This window comes from Parasteatoda tepidariorum, chromosome 8, assembly GCF_982258835.1.
Source record: "Parasteatoda tepidariorum strain Cologne lab strain chromosome 8, Ptep-v5.0, whole genome shotgun sequence".
In the NCBI taxonomy this organism is placed as follows: Eukaryota; Metazoa; Arthropoda; class Arachnida; order Araneae; family Theridiidae; genus Parasteatoda; species Parasteatoda tepidariorum.
In genome coordinates, this window is record NC_141762.1 from 24658762 (window position 1) to 24671653 (window position 12892).

General features: G+C 30.7%; 1 protein-coding gene across 3 annotated transcripts in view; it reads left to right on the forward strand.

Moving 5' to 3' along the window:
* LOC107447180 (protein Wnt-5b-like) overlaps positions 1-12892 on the forward strand; it is a 415322-nt gene that overhangs the window by 23695 nt on the left and 378735 nt on the right. Inside the window, exon 1 of one of the 3 annotated variants that reach the window (XM_087168938.1) lies at positions 3303-3468. The exons of the other annotated variants lie outside the window; for them this stretch is intronic. The gene's annotated coding sequence lies outside the window, so the exon portion shown is untranslated. Of the gene's footprint in view, positions 1-3302; positions 3469-12892 lie in introns of those variants that run through there. 3 annotated transcript variants of the gene reach the window in all.

Genomic DNA, 12892 nt, shown 5'->3' on the forward strand with positions numbered 1-12892 from the left:
CTGTATGCATCGATTATCAAGCTTCCCATACACAAGTTTCTCTGCTCAAACTTTACTAATATGTTCGATAAAAACTGTATGCATCGATTATCAAGCTTCCCATACACAAGTTTCTCTGCTCAAACTTTACTAATATGTTCGATAAAAACTGTATGCATCGATTATCAAGCTTCCCATACACAAGTTTCTCTGCTCAAACTTTACTAATATGTTCGATAAAAACTGTATGCATCGATTATCAAGCTTCCCATACACAAGTTTCTCTGCTCAAACTTTACTAATATGTTCGATAAAAACTGTATGCATCGATTATCAAGCTTCCCATACACAAGTTTCTCTGCTCAAACTTTACTAATATGTTCGATAAAAACTGTACGCATCGATTACCAAGCTTCCCATACACACAGGGCCGGATTAAGCGCACGCGGGGCCCTAGGCCATTCAAATTTTTGGGGCCCTTAGATTAAATTTTTTTTCTCGTATATTTTATATTTATTCAAACATAAAAGTATTTATGTATCTTTTCATTTAAGAAAGCAAATTTAAAATAAAAACAAATAATAATAAATTAAATTTTGCTTTATTTTGTTAAATGAGAACTAAAAAAATTATCGTATTTTATTAATATATATTTGAAATAGATTTTTTTTTTTAAAAAAATCATTGTTTTTCTCAATTTTTTTTAAATTTATTTTCAAAAAAAAATTTTTTTAAGGGGGCCCCTAATCATTGGGGGCCCCAGGCCATGGCCTAATGGGTAATCGGGTCCTGCATACACAAGTTTCTCTGCACAAACTTTACTAAAATGCTCTATAAAAATTGTATGCACCGATGACCAAGCTTCCCAAATTCAAGTTATTCAGAGATATGTGAAGAGAGACATTGTTTAAACTGCTCAATTTGTCTGTTAAACAACAATTTTTTGTAAGTTTATTATGACTCGCTAGCATCTATATTTTATTGATCTTCACCTTCACATGTATTTTGCGTATTAGCCACAATATTCATAACAGAGGATCCCTGTTGTCTTACCCCATAAGAAACCCCATTCCCCTCCGCTCCTAAAAAACACATTTCTCTTTGTTTCTCCTCACTCATGTAAACAGCTAATGAAAAGTGACGCAAAACCCGTCTGCTTTTGTTCTTTACAGACTTATATGATTTTGAAATATGTTAACTTATTAAACAAGGAAAATTTATACTTGTGGCGAATTCAGTAAAAAATTATAATTAATTATTTTAACATGGATGTACACAATAGACATCGGGACAGTCTCTTTAAAGATGGCGAAAAATTTGTTGTTAAGCAAGTTTTGAGACGCTACGATGGATGAACGATGCGTCCACCTTTGGCGTTTTTCTTGTCATACAGAAGGACCTTGCTGGCCCCAGTTACATATCAAGGAAATAATTCAACAGCCAAGCACTCTTAAATCCTTTTATTCCTCAAAACTTTATATCAAACATTTTATGAGACAAAACTGGAAAGCGTTGCTCACTTCTCGTATTTCTTCAAGAAGTTGGAGGAACAGCTTAGAAGAAGGTATTGCCGATAAGCCCCGCAATAAAGCTGTTGCAGAATTCAGACTTGCGGTGGGCCATGATTGCCTGGCGAACCACCTCTGCCGCATCGGCATTCTCGCTGACGCAAATTACCCGTTATGCTCGAATAATGAACTTATGGACAGGAACTATCGATTGAGATGCTTCGGCTCTGCGTGGCTTTCTTCTCTTACTTGTTGTTCACTGTTTTTGTAAGAGTTTGTCATTTTCTTTTGTAATTAGAAATTTAAAAAAAACATATCGGGGAAGCTAGATTTCTTCAAGCCATCCCTTTTTTGTGTCACTCTCATTTCTGCGCAGGTACGAGAGCGCCCTTTGAGTCGTCAGTATCTCCCCAGATGCCCCCTACTGGAGCGGGACGGGGTTAAACTACGCTTAATATTCAAGTTTTTTTGCTCATACTTTACTAAAACGTTTCATATAAACTGTATGCATCGATGACCAAGTTACCCATATTCAAGTTTCTACACTCATACTTTTCTAAAACTATATTGGAAACAGGAGAGCGACACTAAAGCTTGAGTCTACAGTTACATTATATTTAATTTGAAAATTATAGTTAAAACTAATTAGTCAAAACCCTTTAAAACAACTTATTTTCAACATTAAAAGCATTCCCGCAACAGACAGTTGTTGGTCAAAGAGGTAATGATAGTTAAAAATGCTTTACAAATTTGACACCAATTGTGGCAATGGGACGAGCATTGCTCACCGGTCGCTTTTACTTCTCAGACTCACTGGTTCCCATAGTTTATCTACGGTAAGAACTCCCCCTGCTGCAAAGTCTTAGGCCGTCTGCTGCTATGGAAACAAGAATAGCGCATTTTAGGGAGGGTAGCTCCTTAGGATTTAGAGGTACGGGAGGAGAATATTAATATTTATTACTCCAATTATTTAATTATTTGAATTCATTTGGTTATGTTTTATTGTAGACTATATAAACGCAGAAATAACTGACGAATTAAAATTATCGAGGAAGGAAAATCTCCATTTTACGAAGGCATTCAATAATACTTCAATTTTTAGATCCTAGATCTTAAATGTAAAAATGGTGTTTCAGTGAATATTTTGTTAGGTAATTTTTATTTAAAGTAAATTTTGTTTTAAGGTTATTCAGGCAGGGTAAACTTATTCAGGCAAATGCAGCCCTCGTGGTTCCAATGCATCCTAATGATATTCTCTCCGTTTATTTTTGCACCAGACGTAGTTTATGACACTAACTTATTTCAATTCATAGAGTTGCAATATTTTTTGTGTTTTTCGACCCAGTGCAGCTAATTTAGGTATTTATATCATAAATGTATACAATTCACCAGTGAGCTCTGGTGAAAATGCTACTTTATAGTTCAAATATCGCAGAAATCTGTGTGATGATTCTTAGGCGATTTTTTTTTAAATTTGATTCAATTCACAAAAACTTTGTAATATTAGGGAGTTAAAGATTCTCTTTTATTTTGTAAGCACAATAAAAAAAAACAGCAACAATTATCCCTGCATTTATTTCAATCTTTCATTATTATTTTTTTAATTCTTAGTTCTTTTTTTTGTTCCAAGTATAAACCCAATGAGGGTCCCTTAAAGTGGCCTGTGGCACCGGGCAACAATTACACTTCGCTTTTTCCACTTCTAACAATAGTTTCCTGCTCCCACTGTTTACTTGAATGTGAGAGTATATCTCCCCCTTTTTACTTAAAAACACTACTTTTTTTCCGGATGGAACGTTTGCTGACAGAGCATGCGAGAAGTACTTTCTGATGTTGAGTGAAGAAGTCCTACAGAACGTGTGACAGGAGTTGAGAAAATCTTGACTTTTCCGTTCGGATTCAATTTCTTCTTCACAGTCACAGTTATTAATCTTCCGTCATTCTTCCATTCTACCTTTCTTCCACCTTGCGTCACCAAAAGGTACGTAGTATGTGTGTATGTATATTTAAAAAATATATAATAGAATATATATTTAAAAAGATATACATTCGAATATTTGATAAAATTTAAACTTAAAAACAGACGCTTTTTTATGTTCTTCATTACATACAAATGCAAATTTGAGAAATCGTTTGGTGAATTAACAAATCGTTTGGTATTTATAAATCGTTTGACGTTATAAAGCGCTTTCAAATTTGAACTTCCGAAGAAAAGTTGTACTTGTAGGGGGGAGGGGGGAAACGCCATTTATTACAGATTCCTCCACAAATCGGTTTTCAGACGATTATTAATTAACGTAATCTGGATTTCAAAACATTTGAATTCTTTAACTTATTCACTTTTTACAATATTAACATTTGACCCGGTATATAGATGTTTAAATTTTAAGAAAAGTGCAATCTTAGTTACTCTGCCTGTAAACTAACTGAGGTTAAACAGCAAATATGCCACGAAAATTGCCTGATTATGTCACACTTTTCAATTAAGCGTAACTGTATTGAAACTTAATTTGCATAGGGTAATCACTAATAGAATATATTTTAATTACTTTGTTATTTAGAAACATGTCACAAGTTTCACCATAGTTTAAAGTAGCAATTTTACCGCCATTCATCAAGGGAGTTTTACTACTCAAAAAGGGGAGTAAAGCTTATGTCATTTTTATTCAACAAAACAAAAGAATAAATCAGAATTTCAAAAAAGGTATCCTTATTCATATTACAACTAGCGAACTGTAAAAATTAATTTTTCTAAAGTGACAAAATTAATTTTTCTAAGTTATAAAAGAAAACAGTAGCTGAACAGTTTTCTTTTTTTTGTTTCATTATTTTCGTTTTATTACTTTTTTTCGAAGCCTTTCACGTCTGAATTATCAACAAATTACGTGTCAACAGAATTTTCATCGACTAAATATGAGGAAAGCTACAGCGGTACGCTGTATTTTTTGTTTTTCTTTTTTTTTAAAAAAATTAAAATTATATGTAAGGGGTTCGTTTATTTGTGCTTTAGTGCGTTGCTTGGTTTTCTTACTGAGACATAGAGCTTCGAATAAAACGCGTTTAAAGTTTTCTAAGAGCAAAATTTGAATACCCAAATACTTAAATATATTTCCTGCTAAGTATATTTCTTAGTATCTTTTGTTGTAAGTTTGTATTTTCTAGTACTTAAGGATATTTCTCGCTTCCCTTGATTACGTCATTTTAAGACACTGAGTCATCTTTTATGAGGCTCAAATAAATTCAGTTGTCGAATAGATGGAGGTCGAAGGTAAAAATTCTTAATATGGTTTTAATTCTCCTTATTTAATTTTCATAAATAAACTGATGATGAACACGGATTCTATTCGGAAGTCTCGATACATGCAGTTCATACCCAACTAAAATTTGAGACATTAAGTATGTGGTATTTCAAATTTTCTATTTATTTTTTAGAGAAAATTATCCTAATACTAAATTATGCTAATAAGATTCTGTAATTAGCAGTTTTTGAAAGGAAGTTAAACAGAATACATTTGTCCGTTTCCAGATTTTTGTTATTGTTTTTTGTGCAAATGTACGTTAAAGGAATTTGTTAGCTTCATCCAATTCGGTTTTCTCCAATTTAAACTGGCAAAAGGATATTTTAAACTATTTATAAACACTGACAAATGAGCAATTTTAAACAACTGTCTTACAACTCAAATCTAATGACTTATTACTTTAAAGTTTTGCGGAAAAAGTCATAAAACTACCAAATGTTAACAAACGTCTAATAAAGCTCCCCCTTATCTTTGATCTTCTTTTGAAGATATTGTACAGTCGAATAGTGTTATACCAACAAAAGTTTCTTAAGTACGAAACAAATATCAAGAAAACGCAAATCAAAAACTTAACCTAAAACCCAAGATGACCAGGGTTAAGATGACGTTTCCTTAAGTTATCTTTTTCTTAGAACCTTCTGTGTTTCCTTTAATCCACTAATTGAAATATAGGCGTGACTTAGAGCAATTTGTAATAAGTAAGATAGACATTATTTAAAAAAACGATAATTATTTATTTGGGGAAAATGAAGCGAGTTTTCAAACAAAATATTGGATTAATTTTTTCTAAAATAAAAAACACGCAACTAATATTTTCTATAACCCACAATCCTCAAAACAAAGCAATGAGTCGCTTACTTCTGCCCCTTATTGGTCGTTTCATAAAGGAATGATATTCTGCTCAATTTAGAACACCTCGCATAGCTTCTGAAACGGATTCTTTTACAATGTTTTTACGAGCCGCTCCTTGTCAGCCATTTCTATAATTTTATGACCAGGTTATGCGCAATAATTTACGACACAAGACTGTAAAGCTGACATCTTAAATACTTTTTTTTTCTTCCGCCCACCCCTGATACGACGCTATATTTCATTTCTTCTTTCGAATCATGCGCTTACCTGCCATAAGAAGAGAAATTGATTCTTTCTTTTCAACTCAAGTAACAATTTTCTTTTAATTCTTTTATGTATCTACTATTTATTTATTTACTATTTTCTGGATTATATTTTTATGCAGAAGAAGAACTATTTTTATATTTTCCTACAATTCTGTTATATTCTAGAATTATAGGAGATCGCAGGTTACAGGATACAATTCTCCCATGCTCAATCAATTCTCCTATATTTTAACGCAATTCTTTGTTCCAATTCTATAGATTATATCTTAACAAAGAAATTGAAACTGAGTTGCTTATTTATTTATTTATTTATTTTTTTGAAGAAAATTGAGAAATATTAAATTATATAAATAATAAATTAATTAAGTAATAAATTACTTAGATAATAAGTTAATTAAATAATAAATTAATTAAGTAACAAATTAATTAAGTAATAAATTAATTAAATAATAAATTAATTAAATAATGAATAATTAAATAATAAGTAAATAAACAAACAAAATCAACTTTAAAATTGATCTTCTAGATAACTTTTATCAGATACGTGGAGACTCCGAATCTGGACATTTCTGAGAGATTTCCCTAAAATTTTTAATGTATCCTATAGATAGCAGATTAGAGGATACAATTCTCCATTGCTCAATAAATTTCAACAAATCATTTCTTTTTATATTTTAAAGCAATTTATTATTTCAATTTTATAGATAGCATTTTAATAAGGAAATTGGAATTTAATTTCTTTTTTTTTTAAAAAAAAGAAAAAAAAAGAAAAGAAAATTGCGATATAAAAAATTTATTAAATGACAAATAAATAAATAAATAAAACCTACTTGAATGATCTTTCTAGATAACTTTTAACCAAATCTAAGGACACTCTGAATCTAGACATTCCTGAAAGATTTCATTACAAATTTTACTGTATCCTGTACATTGCAGGGTTCATGATACAGTTCTCATATGCTCAATTAATTCTTCTACATTTTAATGTAATTTATTGTTCCAGTCTTATAGATTATATCTTAACGAGGAGATTGAAATTTAGTTGCTTTTAAAAAATAAACTTATGAAATAAAGAATAAATTAAATAATAAATAAATTAAATAATAAATAAATAAGCCAACAAAATGAACTTTAAGATAGATCTTTTAGATAGCTTTTAAGAGATATGCAAAGATTCCAAATCCAGACATTACTGAGGGATTTTATTAAAATTTTTAATGTATTCTATTAGATTACAGATTTGAGAATTCAATTCTCCTGTGCTCAATAAATTTTTCGATATTTTAAAGCAATCTATTGTTCCAATTTTATAGACTGTATTTTAGCAAAGAGATTGAAACTTAATTATATTTTTTAAGAAGAAGAAAATTATGATATGACAAATAAATTAAATGATAAATAAATAAATAAAATTTACTAAAAGAATGATCTTTCCAGATAACTATTACGCAGATCTGATGAGGAGACTCTGACATTCTAGACATTTCTGAGAGATTTCATTGAAAATTTTACTGTGTCTTGCCGATTGCAAGTTACAGGATACATTTCTCTTATGCTTAATCAATTCTCTTATATTTTAGCGCATTTTGTTGCTCCAATTTTAGAGATTATATTTAAACAAGGGAATTGAAACTTTGTTATGAAAAAAAAAAGAAACTTAGGAAATAAAAAGAAATTAAAAATAAATAAATAAAATCAACTTTAAGAATGATCTTCTAGATGACTTTTAAGCAGATTTCAGGAGACTCCCAATCTAAACATTTTTGAGAGGTTTCATAAAAATTTTTATTGTAGATTTCTGGTTACAGGATACAATTATTCTATGCTTAATCAGTTCTTCTAAGTTTCAACGCAATTTATTGCTCCAATTTTATAGATTATATTTTAACTAGGGGATTGAAACTTAGTTACTTTATATTAAAAAGGAAAATTGAGAAATAAAAAATAAATAATGAATAAATAAGTAAAATCAACTTTAACAATGATTTTCTAGATAACTCTTAAGCAGCTTTGAGGAGATTCCGAATCTAGACATTTCTGAGAGATTTCTTTAAAATGTTTACAGTATTGATGACATGATTGTAATTTACAGGACACAATTCTCCTATGCTCAATCAATTCTCCTTTATTTTAAGGCAATTTATTCTTTCAATTTTATAGATTATATTTTAACTAGGGAATTGAAACTTAGTTATTTTATATTAAAATGAAAAATCATGAAATAAAAAATAAATAATAAATAAATAAATAAAATCAACTTTAAGAATGATTTTCTAGATAACTTTTAAGCAGCTTTGAGGAGATTCCGAATCTAGACATTTCTGAGAGACTTCATTAAAATGTTTACAGTATTGATGACATGATTGTAATTTACAGGACACAATTCTCATATAATCAACCAATTCTCCTTTACTTTAAGGTAATTTATTCTTTCAATTTTATAGATTATATTTTAACTAGGGAATTGAAACTTAGTTATTTTATATTAAAATGAAAAATCATGAAATAAAAAATAAATAATAAATAAATAAATAAAATCAACTTTAAGAATGATTTTCTAGATAACTTTTAAGCAGCTTTGAGAAGATCCTGAATGAAGACATTTCTGAGAGACTTCATTAAAATGTTTACAGTATTGATGACATGATTGTAATTTACAGGACACAATTCTCATATAATCAACCAATTCTCCTTTACTTTAAGGTAATTTATTGTTTCAATTTTATACTATATTTTAACGAGAATATTGACGTCATGTAAAAATTATTAATTGTATCAATCGAAAGTTCCACGATTAATATCTGTTGACCGTAAAGAATAAACTTCTCAAAAGTTGAGGAAATTTGACTCCAAAAACAGAACACCGCTCCAAAAACTCGTACCCCAGAAAAAACCCCATTACTAATGAATTGAACAACTGTTACAAATAACACTAAGCTAAGTAAGTTAATTAATTTAACTAACTTCTTGTTAGCTAGCTAACTATATTAAATCTAAACGAAATTAATTTCGCTGAAAACTTAAGTAAATATTATAGTAAGAGCTTACTGTCAAGTTAAATAAAAAAATTTAAAAAAGAAAACTGTTATGGGAAACAAATAAGATTAACCAAATTTAATAATTTAAATTTGACCAAATTTACCCTATTCTGAATTTAGACAAAACAACCATAATCGAAATTTGTCTGAAACTACCATATTCGGAATTAAGGCAAAACTATCGTATTCGAAATTTGAACAATACCATATTCGGAAAAAAAACTATGCGATGTGCTTACTGATGAATTAAATCAAAAATGTAACAAAATTAAAAACATTGCTGGTGATATTTGCTGTCGATTTATATAAAAATTCAAGAGAATATTATTGGAGTCGATTCACTAGAAAAAATCATTTTTTGAAGAAAAAAAAATCGATTTTTGAAAAAATTCTACCCAAATTAGAATATATGTGTTGCTCCCTCTGAATAATGACTTATTTCAAATTCAAAGAAGAAAAAAAAAAGGTAGTGGTGGGTTGATTCAATGCATTGCATTATTAAAATAAATGATACTTAGTGAGGAAATTATCAAATTTCGATCAAAATTATTATCTTTCACTTATTATTTTGTCGAGGTCAGATTAAGGAGTCACATTTAGTGTCAACAGTCAGTTTTCTGCCTCACTGAATTAGCCTAAATAAAATGTTAATTTTCGAACACCTGGTATTAAAATTATTTTTCTCATAAAATGTTTATTGAATCGAAATAAATATTCTAAAAGAAACGTTTATTTCCTTATTTGATATGACTTTTTGTATAATTAGGAATTCCGCAGGTACGAGGAATGATTTCAAATCTTTGATTATTTATACAAGTTTTCGAACTGAAAACGGATCAAATTATAATACATAAAGAAATAAATTTTTTTATCGAAGAAAATCATTTTAAAAAATTGCTGTTATAAGTAAGTTATTTTTATTTCGTACCCGGAGTGGAACAGCTACCCATTTTCGGGTTTATGACAATCAATATTCGAATCCGTATCTGGGTAATTTTGTACCCAAATCAGATGACAAAGGAACTCCTAGATTGGGACAAAATAGTTTTCGTGAAGAACTTTTTCAAGTAACTACCCCGCATTTGCGTTACATGGAGGGATAAATTTCCCCCGATTAGCCCGACGGCAAGAGGACTCTAACCCATGATCGTCTAACTCTGAGGATATTTCCTATCGTCGTTGTCGGTGCGAGTTGGGAGTAAAGTTCTTGTTGACCGACACTGCTGGGTCACTGCTGAGATCGAACCAGGGTTACTTCATTGGTAGACATGCGCTCTCTTCTTTGAGCCACAATGACTCTGGTAGGCCATTCGCAAACTACCGCCATGATTTTGTCATGCTCCCAGACAATTAGAAGTTTCCAGTCTTTTATAATCAGCCTGATAGTTTTAAGGCCGACTGAAGTGATTGTGGTCAAAGATTATTGCATTGAACCACAACTGCCCTATTCATTCGAAATTTGATCAGAACTGCCATATTTGGAATTAAGTCAAAATAACCATAATTTGACCCGAACTACTATATTCGGAATTCAGCCAAAACTATTATATCCGGGAAATTAGACCAAAACTACCATATTCGGAATTTTGGCAAAACTACCATATTCGGAATTCAGCCAAAATTGACGTATATTGGAAATTTGACCTAAATTACCATATTCGGAATAAATTTGAAGCAAATTTATTTTTCAGACTATTGAAACACAGTAAATTTTTAATGCGCATAAGAGAGTATCGATTCGGTTATAACAAACGGTGTGGCAAATTTTGAAAATAAATAAAAATAGAACATTGTATATATAATTTAAAGGTACTCCTCTATCACCTTTTTTTATTTGTTTTTATAATTTTAAAACTCTAGCATATAAATTTTGAAACAGTAAAAAATAAATAAATTTATAAAGCAGGAACAACAATTAATAATAAAAATAATCATAATATAATTATCCAAAATTATACAATGCAATGCAATTATACTTATTTATCTGAAGATAGTGCAATAAAAATATACTAATGCAATATTACTTAGCCATAGAACGAACTCGTAAATCGGCTGTGTTTAGAAAGATACTTATATAATAAATATATTTATACCTATAAGTACATTTAGAAATATATATATTTAGAATATGCTTTCTACACAGATTTTCAAAATAGCATAGGTATCCTCCTCTATTCCGTATGCTTCTTAGGAAATTTAGGCTATTCCATTACTTAAGAAAAAGAGTTTGTTTGTAAATATTAAGCGCAAAATAACAATTTATACAAGATTGAGTTAAAAGTCATAGTGTTTTTGTTTTTCTTCCGCAACAGATTGCAGTAGAGCAGTTTTTAAAATGCAGTTTTTAAAATGCTAGTTACTTGTAGCATTTGCAATAATAGTTTTTTTATGTCATTGATAGTTGACAGTTTAAGCTTCATTTTATTTTATATTTCATAACCGTCCTCGACCCAATTTAGGGTTTACGGCTACTACAACTTGTAATTTTGAACCCAAACCAGGAGTTCCTGGATTGGGTTCAAAATTACCTTCGTGGTTTGTCTTCGTGGAAGACTCTTTTATGGAACTAACCCGCATTTGAGCTACATGCAGAGGAAGACCACGAAAACCTTCCACGGTAAGTCTGACAGAAAAGAAACTCTAACCCATAATCCGTCGACCACTGAGGATATCTTACGTCAGTACTGTAGTCGGCTCAAGCCGGATGCGGAATTCGTATCGACCAGCCATCGCTGGGATTCGAATCTGGTTCACCTCTTTGAAAGGAGAACGCTCTCTACCCTAAGCCATCACGGCTCAATTTAAGCTTCATTGCAAGAACAAATAGAGCTATTTTGTTGACTTTTGGAGATTTTACAGAACGATGAACGCGGAAGATCAAAGAGTTTATTTGCTCCATATTTTATTTCTTTACTTCCGTAGGAGGAAAAAACGAGCGTCAAGCCAGTGAAAAATTGCGCAAAACTTACAATTATGATGCTATACAAGAATGTCAATGCCAAACTGATAATCTTGGATCAGAAAATTCCTAGTTAATGATTTTGATTCGAAAGATGCTCCTCGTTTAGGAAGGCCTGCCCAGGTTTATGATGACAAAATAACGACATTGATTCAGTCAAACTCACGTTACATGACACGAGAGATTGCAGAGGTATTGAAGATGAGTCAAAAAAGTCTTCACGTCCTTTTAAAGAAACTGAAATACGTAAGCGAGCTCGAAATTCGTGTTCCACATGAATTCGAAGAATTCGACATGAATTCGAAGATAAAAGAAGAATTTCAGATGTGTACTGTGGGTAATTGGACAGTTTGAACGAATACATCATGCAGAAACGTTCTGAGATCAACCGTAAAGGAGTAGTGTTCCATCGCGACAATGCGAAACCCCTGACATCTTTGGAGACCGGTCAAAAGCTATTGGAGCTTGGATAGGATGTCTTGCCCCGCCCACGATATTCACCTGGCTTTGCGTTGTCAAATTTCCTTGTTCGCTCTCTTCAAAACTCCTTGCGTATAATAACGTTAAGTTCAGTTGAGGCAGTAATCAGCATCTTGTTCAGTTTTTTCCCTATAAAGTCAGGTCCTTTAACAAACGAGGAATTGTAAAGCTTACAGAACAATGGGAAAAGGTCATCGAAAAAAAGGGAACATATATCATTGATTAGCTTTTAACTTTTATATAAATATATGACTTTGAACTTTTTACGCAATCCAAAGTCATAATAATTTTTTTTAACGTTGTTTGTTACCATTTTAGCTTTTAAAGTGAGGTGTTATACTTACATGTAAAAAAAAATTTCGTAATTATATAAGTGACTGCAGTTCCCGAAAATAATAATTTAAGTAAAGCATCTTTCCCTCCTAAGGAAGTTAAATTTAGTTTATAATAGTTCGCAGCAATCAAGAATTCTAAATTTCGGTCATAAAATGAATTTATGTAGCAACCGTAT